We start from the raw sequence: 15,534 nt of genomic DNA, 5'->3' as shown, positions 1-15,534 counted from the left end.
AAAAAAAGAAGACCCCCAAAGCAAAACAACACTTTACATTCTCAAAACTCTGCTTTTGAAAATATTTTATTTATTGTTTTTATTTTATATGTATGAGTGTATTGCCCGCATATGTATAAGTGCACTTGTGTTGTGCAGTTCCCACAGAAATCAGAAGAGGGTGCTGGATTTCCCCCTGGAAAGAGAGTTACAGTTGTTAACCACCATGTGGATGCTGGGAGTCAAACCCAGGTCCTCTGCAAGAGCAGTCAGTGTTCTTAACCGCTGAGCCATCTATCCAGTGCTTTTGAGCTTATAATTCTGTAAATTGGAATAATGAAAACAATAGACAAATTTCTGAACAATATCTGAGTATTGAAATATCTAATTGTGCTATATTACTGTACATGCTTTTCCAAAAGCCCATGCCTCACTAGAAATGCTGACTTGACGTTCTAACTGTATCATCACAGCCCTGTCAATAGTACCTTCACTCTAAGACAAAAGGCAGTTATTTTATCGGAGTAGTTATAAACGTCATCTCCCTGAGCATTAGAGAAAATAAATGTAGGTCGAAACAAAAATGCAGAAGAGGAAAACAGACAAGCAGCTCATGTGGGAAGAAAATGCCTGAAAGCGTAAGAAGGGCCCAAGGAGACGGTTCAGTGGATAAAGCACTTGCCCCACAAGCATGAGGACTGGAGTTCGGATCCTCCAAACCTATACAGAAGCCAGGCGGCATGGCAGTCCACCTGTAATCCCAGCACTCAGGATGCAGAGCCAGGGGATGCCTGGGGCCAGTTGGCTACCTAAACTAGCTAGAATTGGCAAGCTCTGGGTTCAGTGGGAGACCCTGCCTCAATAAACAGAGATCAAGGAAGACACTCCATGTCAACTTCAGACCTCCCTATGTGTACACACACAGGCATGCATACCTGCCTACATAAGTACTTCCCCACACACGAGCATGCACACACATGATCACACACACACACACACACACACACACACACAAAGGAGTGTAAGAGTTGGAGACGGTCAAGTATAGGTTAATTCCTCTATATAGTGTTCATACAAAAGTCTTGATGCTTAGACTGTGCTGCTGTGGATTTACAAATGCCAAATCATTAAAAGCAGGAACAAGCATCTCTGGTCTGCATTTGGTTGGTTGTAAAGCCTTGGGGAAAACTGCCAGTTACACTTTACTACTGCAATGAAAAGAACAGTTACTAGTGGGATGCTTGGAGAAACCACAAGAAACAGGAAGCCAGTGTATAGCAACAAGAAGTGGTAAGTCTCTTCCCTCACCACCAGCCTCTCATGGTCTTGCTCTAGTTCCCCTGTGATGGTCAATCTCAGTTGTCAAATTACTGGATCTAGAATCAAGTAAGAGGCAAGCTCCAGGGCACAGCCATGAGGGGTTTTCTTGATTAGGTTAATGGAAGTGAGAAGCCCCACCCTCAATGTGTATGGTACCTTCTGACGTGGCCCAGATATAAGGCAGTCCTAGGTTCCAAAGTGGACCGAAGACCAGTGGCTCAGTCAAATTACTGGATCTAGAATCAAGTAAGAGGCAAGCTCCAGGGCACAGCCATGAGGGGTTTTCTTGATTAGGTTAATGGAAGTGAGAAGCCCCACCCTCAATGTGTATGGTACCTTCTGACATGGCCCAGATATAAGGCAGTCCTAGGTTCCAAAGTGGACCGAAGACCTGTGGCTCGCTAGGAATCTTCTAGTTCTTCAACACCAATTTGGGACTGCTGTGGCGTCCAGCCTGTAGATTGAGCAGCCCCAGGTCCTCAGCCTCTCCAGCATGAAGAATCCAGAGCTGGATACCCAAACCATACAGTGCAAGCCAGTGTATTAAACACCCTTTATATACTCCTTCTATGCGTCCTGTTCATCTACAGGACAGTGACTAATACAGCCCCAAGTGGGAGATGTCACAGAACTTTAACTGACAAAGATGTAATCTGTATGTTCCAGCATCACAGATATGGAGAACAGGTTTGCAATAAAGGTACAAAAACTCATTAAATGGCTCAAATGGTAAGCACAGAAACACAAAAACTATAGAAAGTGGAGCTGGAGAGATGGTTCAGCTTTTAAGACCACTAGTTGCTCTTGCAGAGGACCTGAGTTCAGTTCCCAACACCCACATGACAGCTAACAACTGTCTGTAACTCCAGTTCCAGGGGATATGATGCCCTCTTCTGGCCTCCTTGGGCACTGCATGATGTGAGGCACATATATACATGAAGGCAGACAAAAATAAAATAAAAGCTGTAGAAATAATCCGTGAGACATACAATGGTAGATTGGTAGATTAGACTAAAGGAGTGACCATGAAGGAGGTGAAGAACTGCTCACAGTATCTGCAAGTAGATCCATCATAATCTGGAGGTAGATTCAGTCAAACAAACCAGGGAGAACTTTTGAACTGAGTAACAGAAGAGCGAGACCGTAGAATGCAGAGTGCGGAAAGATGAGAGCAGTTAGGAATGCTGGTTATTTTAAGTGTGCTATTCTTATCAGATATCCAAAAGGATTATCCAAGCCTGGAGTACGAAATACAAGTGTGACAGTGAAGGAATATTCCAGATCGTATGTCATATTGAGAACTATGAGGCTGGATGAAACTGCATAGCGGGTAAACCATGAGAAGGAAATGTTAGAGGTCGGATTCCTAGACGTCTATGCATATGGCATGGGTGGTGAGAAGAAATGAGCCAACGTAATAAACTGATGAAGCAGGAGACGAGAGCACGCTGATTTAAGAAGTGATCACGTGTGTCCCGAGGGGCTGATGCATCAAATAAGATGGGAACTGAGCTGGTCAACTGACCCCTGCAACAGCAATGTGATTAGTGAAGATGCTCCAGAAACTTCCAAAGGGGATAGTGGGAACTCACAGTTTGAAAAGGCCACTGATTGCCACAAGATGAAGACATCAAGCCAAAACATGAAAATTACAAAATTTCAAAGTACAGAGCTGATGGCTGGGCGTGATGGCTTGCATCTCAGCAGGAGGCTGAGACAGGAGGGTTGGTGTGAGTTTGAAGTCAGCCTGGGCTACATAATGAGTTCCAGGCCATCCTGGGCTATAGCACAAGGCTCTGTTTCAAACACCCAAACTAAAACCAAACAGAATACAGGGCAGGAGGAAACCAGATCGGAATGACGAGGTGGGGGTCAAAAGCCAGGTCACATACAAAAGATCAGGACACAGAAGTTCATTTTTCCTCAAAACACTGAACCCAGCAAACACCGGAGGAATGTCTTCAAAAGGCTGAAAGGATTTCCAAACTAGAAATGAAAGCCTGGGTCGAGAGACGGCTGAGCTGTTGAGAGTGCTGCTCTTGAGGAAGGCTGATCCTCTCCAGATTGTTAGCCACAGCTAGTGAACAGCTATGGGGATCATCACAAGCAGAAATTATTCCCAAATGAGAAGGAAACGGAGCACTAAGCCTGGAATGTGACTCACAAGCTCTATGTGGTCACCGCTAGGGACAGCGGAGGTCACCTGCAGTGGGGTGGGTAAGAGCAGTCTAGGGAGAAGGAGCGTGGTAAATGCGGATAACTCCAAAGCCTCACCTAGACAGGCCTGACCATGCCTTGAAGAAGATATTGATGTAAAAATATGAGTCGTAAAATAAACAGTCACGGATAGAGAATAGTCACAATTTATCTTGAACAGAAGTAATTACTGGATAAAGTCAATGATCCAGGCAGGACATGGAGAGGGTTTAATCAAAAGCTACCTGTGCAAGCAATTATTTGGTTTTAGAGTGCTTGTGGAATAAACCAACCAGAAACAGAAGATCTTATCAATTATCTCTTTTTTTTTGTATTTAGCTCTCATTTTTATTTTAAGAGACCATCTCCATTTTCAGTCTTAAGCTTAAAAGATATGTAGCCATTTGGTCAGGTTTATTACTTAGCAATTAAATTCGATGACAGTTTTCCCTCGCAACCCTTAATAATTTATATCCATATTTGAGATTGTTTAGCTTTCTCATGGAGGAAAAAGAAACCCAGGCAGAAGCCTTAACATGATCCCCCTGGTAGACCTGCAACATAGATTTTTGTGGTTGTTACTGATTCTATTCTATTCAATTTCTAGTAAGTTGAGAGAGAGTGATATCAGTCAGAGTGACGGTAATGTGGCCAGTCAAGAGTTATGATCTTTGACCCACTGCTCAATCCATCTCGAGATTTGATTCATATGTCCCTCTGTCTCTTCTGGTTTATTGTGGGCAGCTGATGCACAATTTCTTCTTTGTAAGATGTTGCAGCTTTCTTCATAAAGAACTTGAAAAATCTCACACTTAATATTGTCTTCTGGTTTCTTCTCATTATAACCCCTATTTCAAGTCTTTTGTACAATATACTATTATCTGTTCTCAATGCAAAGACAGTATATGAAACCAGCGTCCAGGAAAGAAATTTTCTTCATAAAGAACTTGAAAAATCTCACACTGAATATTGTCTTCTGGTTTCTTCTCATTATAACCCCTACTTCAAGTCTTTTGTACAATATACTATTATCTGTTCTCAATGCAAAGGCAGTATATGAAACCAGCGTCCAGGAAAGAAACAACCATGGCAATCCACAATAACACCTTCTCTCGTCTGGTTCTCTAACTCATCAACAGCTCTATCTTCATCCAAAATGGTACAGTCATATTCTTCCTTGTAGACATCGTATAACACCCCTTCATGAGCTAAATAACCCACATTAATGTATTTCAGTCCTGATCTTGATGCAAGTTCTTAGCCTAGTATAGTTTTTCCAACCCTGGTATACAGGTAAACAGGATGTTGGGAAGCTTCATAGCCTCCCTTGCAGGGCTCTCAGAATCTCAGCTCACAAGCCCAACACTCTCCAGGGTAAATCCAGAAGGGCTCATCAATTATATCTTTTGTTTGTTTGTTTGGGGATTTTTTGGTTTTTGTTTGTCTTTTTGAGACAGGGTCTCCCTGTAGGCCCAGCTGGCCTGCAACTTACTATGTAGACCAGGCTGGCCTCAAATTCACAAAGATCCCTTTGCCTCTGTCTCCCAAGTGCTGAGACTAAAGGTGTGTACCACCACACCTCATCAATTATATCTTAATATATCTCATCAATTATATCTTAATAAAAGGCTTCCCTGTACTGACTTGCAGAGGCCTGTGGTGCTTTGCCTGCAGATTCATCATGCTAAGATAATAATCTTGTGGCTTTAAAGCAAGGTCTCTTTTTACTTTTGTTAATGTTTATTGAACATGTATTGTTCGTACTTTCCTATAAGCTGTTACTGTTGGAGTCTTTGAAACACGGGGTTAAAAAGTCACAAAATAAATCTTCCCTTTTAGGTATTACAGTTTCAGTGAAATGTCCCCCAGTCTCTGGTGTCTGAACACTTGGTCCTCAGCTGGAGAGGTTATGACATCTTTAGGTGGGGTCTGGCTAAGGAAGTGGGTTCCTTGGTGCAGGCTTTTGGAGATATGACCCAGCTCCATTTCTATCCCCAGCCCTCTGCTTCCCGAGTACCAACAGAAAGTCACTGCTCACGTCAAGCCTCAGAGGCCCCCGCTGCCAGCTGTTCCTGCAGTCATGTCTCTGCCCTGGATGATATCTCAAAACCAGGAGCCAAAATAAGTCCTTCCTTCTTGAGATGTTCTTTGGGGCATTTTATGACTGCCAAAAAAAAAAGTATCTAACTCAAATGACAAGCTCGCTGTTGAGTTGCCTCTGTCCCAACCATGGATCAGCTGTGATACCAACTATAAACCCTTAAGGCAGCATCTCTCCAACCACTTTCCAAAGATGAGAGACCCAAAGACCAAGAGAAGAGATGTCAAAGACCCAGGCACAAGCCTCAAGTCTGCCACTCGCCTGTCCTAGAAGCACATCGCTTGTCTGTCAACATGCTTTCATGGACAGATCAGGACAAAGGTAACACCTGCGTCGCTGCTGGCCCTGATGGTCAGGTCCATGGCCCTCGTGGTGATGTGATGTTCTGTGTTCGCCGGTGTCCCTCTTCCTCCCATCAGCCTTTATTTCCTACCTAGCCATTTTTTTTTTTTACTTCACAGTAATTGGCAGATATTGTTTATTTAGAAGTAATTACATTTCACCAAATCTAAGATGCTATGTTGCCTAGCAACAGGAAGGAAAATGATGATGACTGCGTAGCTTTCCAGGCGTTGGGGGCAGTGCTGTCCCAGCCTGCTCTCACTTGACATTTCTTTCGTCCATCCCAGGACCTGTACAATTTTTCAATTTCATTCAAATTGTTTGGACATGTTGTTTTTGAGGCATTTCATTTTATGTCTTAGCACCTGCTTAGAATAAGCCTTTACCTACTTTGTAGATATTTTCTTCTGTTAGTTGATTTGTAAGAAAATATGGAATTGTTTTCTTTGTTTCTGAAATCATTGGCTATGAATGAATTTTGCATTCCATTGGTGTTTCCTACTTTTTATATACAAGAGCCATTTGGTCTTCTCAGAAATGCTTTAAATGCCAGTCACACTAAGCCTGTGTAGACACAACAACCTGGCACCTGGCTGGGCCATACTCTTCTGGGTTTTTTTTTTTCACTGAGATACAACCTATTCTCAGCAGGCCTCCATAAGAATCAGGCTAACTGCTACTGACTAATTATGTACTAAGTATGATTTAGGGGAAGCTTTCAATGTGATCTTCCATTTACACATTAAATGTATAAGTGTCGTATCTATAACCCATGGGTCACATCAGTCCCAGGATAGCTACAAATGTGGCCCCACATGCTTGTAGATGACAAGGTCACATCAATGTCGAAAGGTTGGACACCTATGGGAGCTTCACAGAAGAAAAAAGAAGGAAAGAAAAAAGGTGTCTTCATGGAGTAACTGAGCATGTCAGGTACTGGGTGCTCGGTGTTACGCCTGCCTCAGTTGCTCGCACTACAATGCCACTGGATTCTCACTGAATTCAGCAGATACCATCTGGAGTTCACTCTCCATTTCGATCTGGATGTACAGGACCACATACACGTGAAGTTGGGGCTTCTTCTATACTGTCTATCCCTCTTACAGACCTTCTGTCCCACCAGAATGAGTCAATGTTAGGAGAAGTTATACAATAGCAAAACTTGCAGTAAATATTTTTTCATTATAAATTTTTGCATCAATTTTGGCAAATATTCATTTTCTTAGTGATTTTCTAAGCATGTGGTTTTTATATTGAAGCACGTGCACCACATGTACCACGTGCTTCTTTTAGCCATGTAGAACATGAGTATATTATTATTCATTGAAACTTCATGAACATTATGCTGAATTATTGCAAAATATTCCATCAATACGAATATAACTCATAAAACTATGCATCTATTTTGTTTATAGATTATTATTTTTAAATTATTCATTATTCATAAAACTATGCATCTATTTTGTTTTTTTAAATTATTCATTATATATGGTCTATATTATATATTATATAAATGATATATAATATCTGTGATACATATTTAATGTGCATTTTTCTTTGTTTTTTAGAATGGATTTGTTGAAGCATCTTTTTTTCCTTCCTTGTACTGCTGTGCCACCTTATCTGGACTTTTGAGCTATTGCAAAAAGTGCTCTTGAAATAATTTTTATGTTTGCCCATGATTCGATAATGATACTATACTTTTTAAAGAATCATCTTTTTGGATATCACTTGCTTTGGTTTTGTTTTTGATTATTTGCTGCTTTCTGACTTATCCAAATCTTTTTCAGTGCAATTATCACTCTTTTAACAGGCAATCTGAATTTCTGTTTTTTAAAGTTTCTTACATCCAGTTTGTTTTCATTAATGTCCACAATTGCATATTTAAAACATTTCATTGACTCTGTTCAATACTTCGTATTTACTTGAAGATATTATTCATTAGTTATGAAATAATCTAAACATCCATCTCTATTGTGCAGTTCCACAATTGGACTTTAAGTTAGGCTTCTGTATTTTGTTCTGAGTGTTTCTTTGTCATACATTCATATTTTCTATCATCTTACATCCGGAAAGATTTTTCTTTACCTTCCAGTTCACCAGTTCTCTCTTCAGCTGTGTCCAATCTGGCATCAGTCCATTTCAACAGTTATTTCAGGCATTTCTAAAAGATCTATTTAGTACTTTTTCAATTCTATTTGATTTCTCTTATTGTTTTATTGACTTCTCATTTTTGCTACAAAGATTTCATATTTTTCTACTTACAGAATCTGACAGTTCCAGTAAATTCTCAGGAGTTTATATGTTGCTTTTTTTTCCTTTCTGTCTCTGAAGATGATCACTATTAATGAGTACTGAAGTCTTTCCTTATGAAATTATATGTATTGGAGCATGACACATGGGAAACTCAATGAGCTTTCCTTTAGGAAAAGTTTTGATAGTGTTATTGGAAATCAAGGGCTGCTCCTGACCTGGAACCACGTGAAACCTTTTTTCTGGCTTAAACCGGAGCACATGCAACATGGAGATCCAGGGCTAGGCCTCTTGTTCTGTGCTTTGGTGTATGACTTTTACAGGTTACTGCTTGTTTGGTTTTAGTCTCCTACTTTCTATTTTGGGTTTGGGTTTGGGGAGGCTAGGGGAGGGTATGTAGATACCCCTGGATATTCTCCAAATCTGATGCATTAATAATGTATTTAAAGGGGCTGGAGAGATGGATCAGCAGTTTAGGGCACTGACTGCTCTTGCAGAGGACCCAGTTTCGGTTCCCAGCACCCACGTGGTGGCTAAGAACCATTCATAACTCCAGTAGTTCCAAAGGATCTGATGCCCTCTTCTGACCTCTGCAGGCATTGGATGAATGTGGAGCACTTATATACATGCAGGCAAAACATTGATACACATAACATAAAAAGAAATTAACCAAAAAATGCATTTAAAAACATATTTTACCCAAGATCAGAATGTATTACAACAGGCAAGTGCTCTAGAGTATCAATTTAGGACACCGGTCAGAATGGCTTCCTGGATTCAGACATATTATCTCATTTTTTCAATAGTCCCTGACTTAAATAATTTTATTCTCAATTGACAGAAAGGAGGTTAAGTAACTCCAGTTACAGAGCTAGCAAGTAGAAGGACTCAATTTAGAAACCCTCTAGAGCTAAACCCTCTAGAGCTTTTGTTTGGTTTCTGTTGCCATTTGGTGATACTAGGGCCTTGTACATGATAGGTAAGCACTCTACCTTGGAGCCATAACCTCCTCCCCTAAAACCTGTGCTCTGCACCATGATGATGAAGATGCACCACTGCCTGTCATTCAAACCCCATGCATTCACGTGGTTTTCGGGGCATCTCTTTTCCTTCTCTTCTTGCTGTACTTTTCTGGTTTTACCTCCTGTTTTCTAATCCCCTGGCAGACAGGAGATGTCAAACATAGGGGCTAACAGTGAAAGTGCTCTGAATCTGGAGAGAAAGATAACAGAAGTCAGCAGAAGAAACAGAAGCTTCAGGAACAAAATGTGAGTCATGAAATTTTAGTGATTACTTTGACCTTTTTAGACCCAAATTACTTTCCTTAAAAGCCAAAGTATATTTTTTGAAAAGTCCATAAATAAAATGTTTGCTGGCTGGAGAGATGGCTCAGCAGTTAAGAACAGTGGCTGCATTTGCAGAGGACATGGGTTCCATTCCCAGCACCCACATGACAGCTAATAATGACCTGTAACTCCAATTCCAGGGGATCCGACATCATCTTTTAGCCTCCACAGGCATCGCATGCACAGGTGCCTTTACATACATGCAGGCAAAACATTCATACATATAGAACAAAAATAAATCTTTTTTTAAATTTTAGTGAATTTTTGTGTATTTCCTACAGAAAATCATCTTTATACCCGCTTCCCTTTTACACCTCCCATATCTCCCCCACTGGAGTTCATATGTTCTGTCACTTGTGTTAAGGCCCCAGATGTCCCTCAGTGCAAGTTCATCCACTGGGATCTAGGCAGCCTATCTAGAGTCCCTCCCTTTAAGAAGATCAGCTCTTCCTCACCCAGCAGTAATCAGCTGCCAATAATTCTTCCACTAAAATTGGGGCCTGCTGATTTCCGCAATTCTATGCTGGGTTTTTGTCTGTTTAAGTTTGTATGGGTCTTGGGCATGCTGACACCATTGCTGTAGGTTTGTATGAGAAGGGTCCCAGACACCTGTAGGACTATTTCCGTACTGTCGCCCACCTCCTCCCTGGCTCTTACAATCCTTCTGCCCCCTCTTCCACAATGGTCCCTGAGCCCTGGGTGGGTGGATTTTAATATAGGAGTCCTGTTCAAGCACTATCTGCAGACTCTTATTCTCTGCATTTTGGCCATTTGTGACCTTTTGCATTCCTGGCCCTCTGTTGCATGAGGGAGCTTCATTGATGAGAACTGAAAGATGCATTAGTGTTCTCTTCATCCCTTGTTCTATGTTCCACGAGCCTTAGGTATAGAGGTTGCATCCTAATGTGCCACTTAGATTTGGGCAATTCACAGACATTCTCTGTGTGTGGCCAGTTGTGGAACTCTGTAATTATCTCTGTCTCTTGAAAAAAAAAAGGCTTCTTTGATAGGTGGTGACTGGGATACTTGTCTATAAATTTAAGAATCCATATTTCGCACATAGTAAAAAATTACATTTGTCTAGGGAATAAATCTTTTAAAAATAAAATGTTTGCTAAGAGGTTGGGGACATGGCTCACCTGGTGAAGTACTTGCTCACAAGCATCAAGACATGAGTTTGGATCCTTAGCACCCACATAAAAAGCCAGGTCTCAGGGTGGGCACCTGTAACCCCATCCTGGAAATTCCATTGGCTTGGTGGCCAGCCAGTCAGTCTAGCCAATGAATGAGCTCTAAGCTTAGCTAGAGACTCTTGTTTCAACAACTAAGGTAGAGAAGCCATTGAGGAAGTCACCTAACATCGACCTCTGGCCTCCAAAAGGACCACACATGCACATGACTACATACATGTATACACATATGTATACATACCTCTAAAACAAAAACATAAAATATTTGTTAAATGAATGAACTTTCTGGTCTTAATCTTAATCTTCCTCTTCGTGACCTTACACTCAGTTCCCACACAAACACTTCTCTAAAACTTATTCGTTCACAACTAATCCGACAATTTAAAGAACTCTCTCTTTTCCAAACTCTATTTACAGAATTTTCCTTTTTTCACATTACCAAAAAAAAAAAAAAAAGCATACTTCCTATTACCCCTAATAGTACAGTGGTGTGGCCCTAGGGAGTAGAAACTTCCAGTCTTTTCAAAACAGTTCCTGAGAAACTATCACTGCGGGGAAGGAGTCAAGAATATCTCTAGAAATCAAAAGGGGCTGTATTTTATATTATTCTCGGGAAAAACTCTTGGCAGTTCCCCTTACTTATTTAGTTTTATCTTATGTGTATGAGTGTATTGCCTGCATGTATATACAAGGCACCCATGTTGTACGATGCCCGAGTAGGACTGAAGAAGCTGTCGGATCCCCTGGAACTGGAGTTATGGACAGCTGTCAGCTGCCATGTGGGTGCTGGGAATCAAACTCAGGTCCTCTGCAAGAGAAGCCAGTGCTCTTAACCACTGAGCCATGGCTCCAGCCCCATCTTTACCTTCTTATTTTTATGTTGAATAATTAGAAGTCAGGGGGAGATGAGTCTATCAGCTGACAGTAACACTTACTTGAATTTAAAAGGTAGTCTTTTGTGACAGCACATTAACTTAATAAATTAATTTGACAGAGTCCTGGCTTTCACACGAAGATATGTTACTTCCAAAGAGCTAAATCTGCATTTCGGAGATTCTGATAATGTGGACTTAAAGCATATGAGTAATATATAATAAGATTAACAACCCACATCTAGCAACAATTTAGCCTTCTTCCAAAAATGTTAGAGAACTTGAAAACGATCAAAGAAAAGATGAGTTTTTAAAGATTATTTTGAAGATGACTTAAACGAATGAGTTTGAAATACAGTGATTTAGATTCCCAGGCTGTCTCACCTGTTGCCCGTGGGCTCAAGCATCCCAGAATAGCTATGAATGCAACCCAACACATTTGTAGATGGCAAAGCCACATCACAGTCTCAAAAAGATGAACACTCCTGGATCAGTAGGGATATATGATGAAAAGAAATCTGGGAAAGGAGGCTTTCTGTGTCCCACCATGACACCGTGGGAAAGGGCCCATAGCAACGAGCAGGAACACCTAGTGACCCTGCCGCCATATTAGAACAACTTCTCTCTCCCTTCACCCATGAAAACACCATCCGAGGATGCATTCCTACCCAGAGGACTGTCAGAAAGAGTCAGAGAAGCAATACAAGTAAAGACCAGGAACTTAGCACATAGAAACCAAAGGTAGATGTCTGACAATATTGATAGTAACAATTCTTTCTAGTTTGTTTTTTCTCATGCTGAACTTAATGCCTTTTTAAATTTTTTCCTCTATTTTTGTATTACTGTTACACACACACACACACACACACACACACACACACACACACGATGCTGAGTCCATCTAGTGGTGCTCATGAGTAACTTTGGATTACTCAACCTACCAGGGAGCTCATCCCTGGAGGAATAATTCCACCTCTGTCAGCATCTCTGATTGCCTACAGCTTTTTCTCATCCAGAGGTTGGCCCCTGAGTCATTTCCCCCATCCATATTGGTATGTCAACTGGTTTTGTCATTATTTACATCCCATATAGCCCAGGCTGACCCCAAACTCGCTCTGCATCTAAGGATGACCTTGAATTTCAGCTCCTCCTGCCTCCACTTGCCAAGCGCCACGCCAGGCTCTAGCTAACATCTTAAACCAGCTCCTCCCATTTGTACATTTAGTGTCTGCCTCTGTCTATTTGTACTTTCCCTCAAAAGCATATTTTTCCTTTTCTCCCGTCGTCCCCGCTCCCCTTTATCATGCGTTTTGTTTTGAATGCTCTTTTCTGCTTCCTGCTGAAATCTAATCACCTATTCCACAGACTTACGTAGGAAGCGGAATTTCCCATTCCTGGGTATAAAGTGTTTCATCCCACACCACGAGAGCTCACATTCCTCCTCCTAAGCTATTTTGTTCTCAAATCAAAATAATCTCAAACCAACCAAATAAGGTTGTGGAAAGTGCCGCCTTTGAGGAGAGCTGATTACAAAGACTACAATTTTTTTAATTTTTTGCAAAAAAGTGTAACGTTAACTCTGTAAGTATTCAAAAATAAAAATCTCAATGAAAGAAAAATATTTTTGTGTTTTCTTACCTCCTCTGTAGTTCATTTAACTTTTTGCATGTGCGTGTGATGTACATGTGCATGTATGTGCGTGTGGTGTACATGTGTGTGTGTTCATGTGTGTAGGTGTATATGTGGAAAAATGGAGGCAAAGCCTCTCACTTGAACCCAGACCTGTTGGTTCATCGAGTCCAGTCAGCCATCTTTCTCCAGGTGTCCCCTGCCTCTGCCTCCTAAGTGCTAGGGTCACAGGCAGCCTGCCACACCTGCTTTAGGAGGCATTCATGTGGTTGCTGGGAAGCCCAACCCTGGTCCTCAGGCTTGCCTGGCAAGTGTTTTACTGCTGAGTCATCTCCCCAGTCCTTCCATTTAATTTTTAATAATAAGTAGTTTTGTTGAAACAATTCAATTATTATAAAATTCCTATGAATTACAACTGTCAACTATGAAACCATAAATGTACTAGAAAAATATGGAAAAATACTTTAATGGGATTACTAGAGTATGGAAAATTGTCCCAAGGAAGATTTTTTAATATTTATTTATTATTTTTATTATATGTGTACGTGTGTATTGCCTGCATGTAGGCAAGTGTACCCATGTCGTAAAATGCCCGAGGAGGACAGAAGAGGCTGTCAGATCCCCTGGAACTGCAGTTACAGACAATTGTTAGCTGCCACGTGGGTGCTGGAATTTGAACCTGGGTGTTGTGCAAGAGCAGTCAGTGCTCTTAACCACTGGGCTCAGCCATCTCTCCAGCCCTGAAGATTTTTTTTCTAATAAGGAAGCCACAGAAGAAAAGACTAACTTGTATAACAAATTTTAAACTACCACAGGCCATAAGCTAAAATATATGGGGAATATAGAGAAAATATTTATGAACATATAATGACCAAAGTCTTAAGTGTCCATAACATGAGCAGTCTTTCTAAATGGATAGGAAAATATTTTTAAAGAAAAAGAAAAGAAAAGAAAGCAAAAATACACAGGAAATGCACAAAAGAGAAAATACTAATATTTAATACGCCCTTAATCCTCGTATTCAGACAAAATGCAAATTAAGTAAGAAATATTTTCCAGACAAAACTTTTAAAGGTTAACCATGCTTACAGTGTTGTTTTCAGAGGAGGGAAACTGATAGGTTGCCTTGACTACAGAAAACTAGAAGACCCTGGTACTCTCTGGTTCAGTCTTATCAGTCAGCCAGCCCTGGAATGTAGGGGAAACAGACTGTCAGCCTGTTGCCCAAGATAGGCTGTCAGGCTTGAGCAAAAGGCCCCAGGAAGAAAAAAGGCCACAAATTTCTCAAGAACCCCCTGACCTGTAAATAGACCTCTGCAGCTGCATCTATCTACTTCTTTGTCCCCAAGTCCCTATATAATCGCCACTATTGCCCCTCCCCAACGCAGTTCCCTCCCCAACGCAGTTCCCTCCATCCTAAGGGAAGGCTATTGTTCCTTGCTGTGCTGAATAAACCCAGTCTTGGTCTGTTGAAGGCCTGGCACTGGTTCTCTCTCTCTCTCTCTCTCTCCCCCCCCAACAGAAACTTTTTCCCCCTTATTGACAAAAAATGGTACATTGGAGAGGATCATTTCACATTTGTCTCTCAAGGTTGCAAAGTGTTGATTGCTTATTCTATGGCAGTACTTACTTCCGAAGGAAGGTTAAGGTGCCCCTTGTGAGTGAGTACCATGGCTCAGAATGTCAATCCCCATGCCCCATACCTAGGTACTCAGGAAGGTCTAAAGCCCATGTCTGACCTTCCTTCCTCAGAGATGCAGTTTCCCTCTCCCCCCTCCCTCCCCCTCCCCCTCCCCCTCATCCCAGTCTCCCCCTCCTTGTTTACCTATGGAAGCCTGAGGTCAAGGTCACCCCCCCTCCCTCTTTCCCAACCACTGATAGCTCACCAACAGGATGCTCCCATTAGTAGCTACCAAGATTTCTGGATGATACTAAACAAGAATTTTTCCACCTGCCCTCCAAATTTTGATACAATATGATCAATTAATATAATTGCATGTTCTTGTCCATTCCTGAAAATATTACTGCTTTGATGTGTGCGTGTGCAGCAAATCGGTCATTTCTTAATTTCTTGTATTAAGTCAGCTCACAGTGGCTGATTAGCGTGGGGACTGGAGCCAGCGCTCTGGAGGGTTGTAGTAAAGGGTGGGCAGGAAGTTGTGCTGCTATAGTTTTGAGGAAAACAATCGCTACCCCTGTCACTGTATCTCCAACAGCAAGAAGCAGGACCCCAGAGGGAGTGTGAAATACCATTAGGACTCCCATAACCCTGCCTAGAGTCCCTCCTGCATCCTTCCTGCCTGTCC

General features: G+C 41.5%; 1 protein-coding gene and 1 pseudogene across 1 annotated transcript in view; both read right to left on the bottom strand.

Annotated features, from left to right (window-relative positions):
- Positions 1–15,534, bottom strand: part of St8sia1 (ST8 alpha-N-acetyl-neuraminide alpha-2,8-sialyltransferase 1) — a 164,021-nt gene that overhangs the window by 33,563 nt on the left and 114,924 nt on the right. The window lies entirely within an intron of this gene.
- LOC103736725 lies at positions 4,151–4,814 on the bottom strand (annotated as a pseudogene).

Source organism: Nannospalax galili, unplaced genomic scaffold, assembly GCF_000622305.1.
Source record: "Nannospalax galili isolate Female #2095 unplaced genomic scaffold, S.galili_v1.0 scaffold917, whole genome shotgun sequence".
Lineage (NCBI taxonomy): Eukaryota > Metazoa > Chordata > Mammalia > Rodentia > Spalacidae > Nannospalax > Nannospalax galili.
The sequence above is the reverse complement of the archived record's forward strand: the minus strand, read 5'-3'. Positions and strand labels throughout refer to the sequence as shown.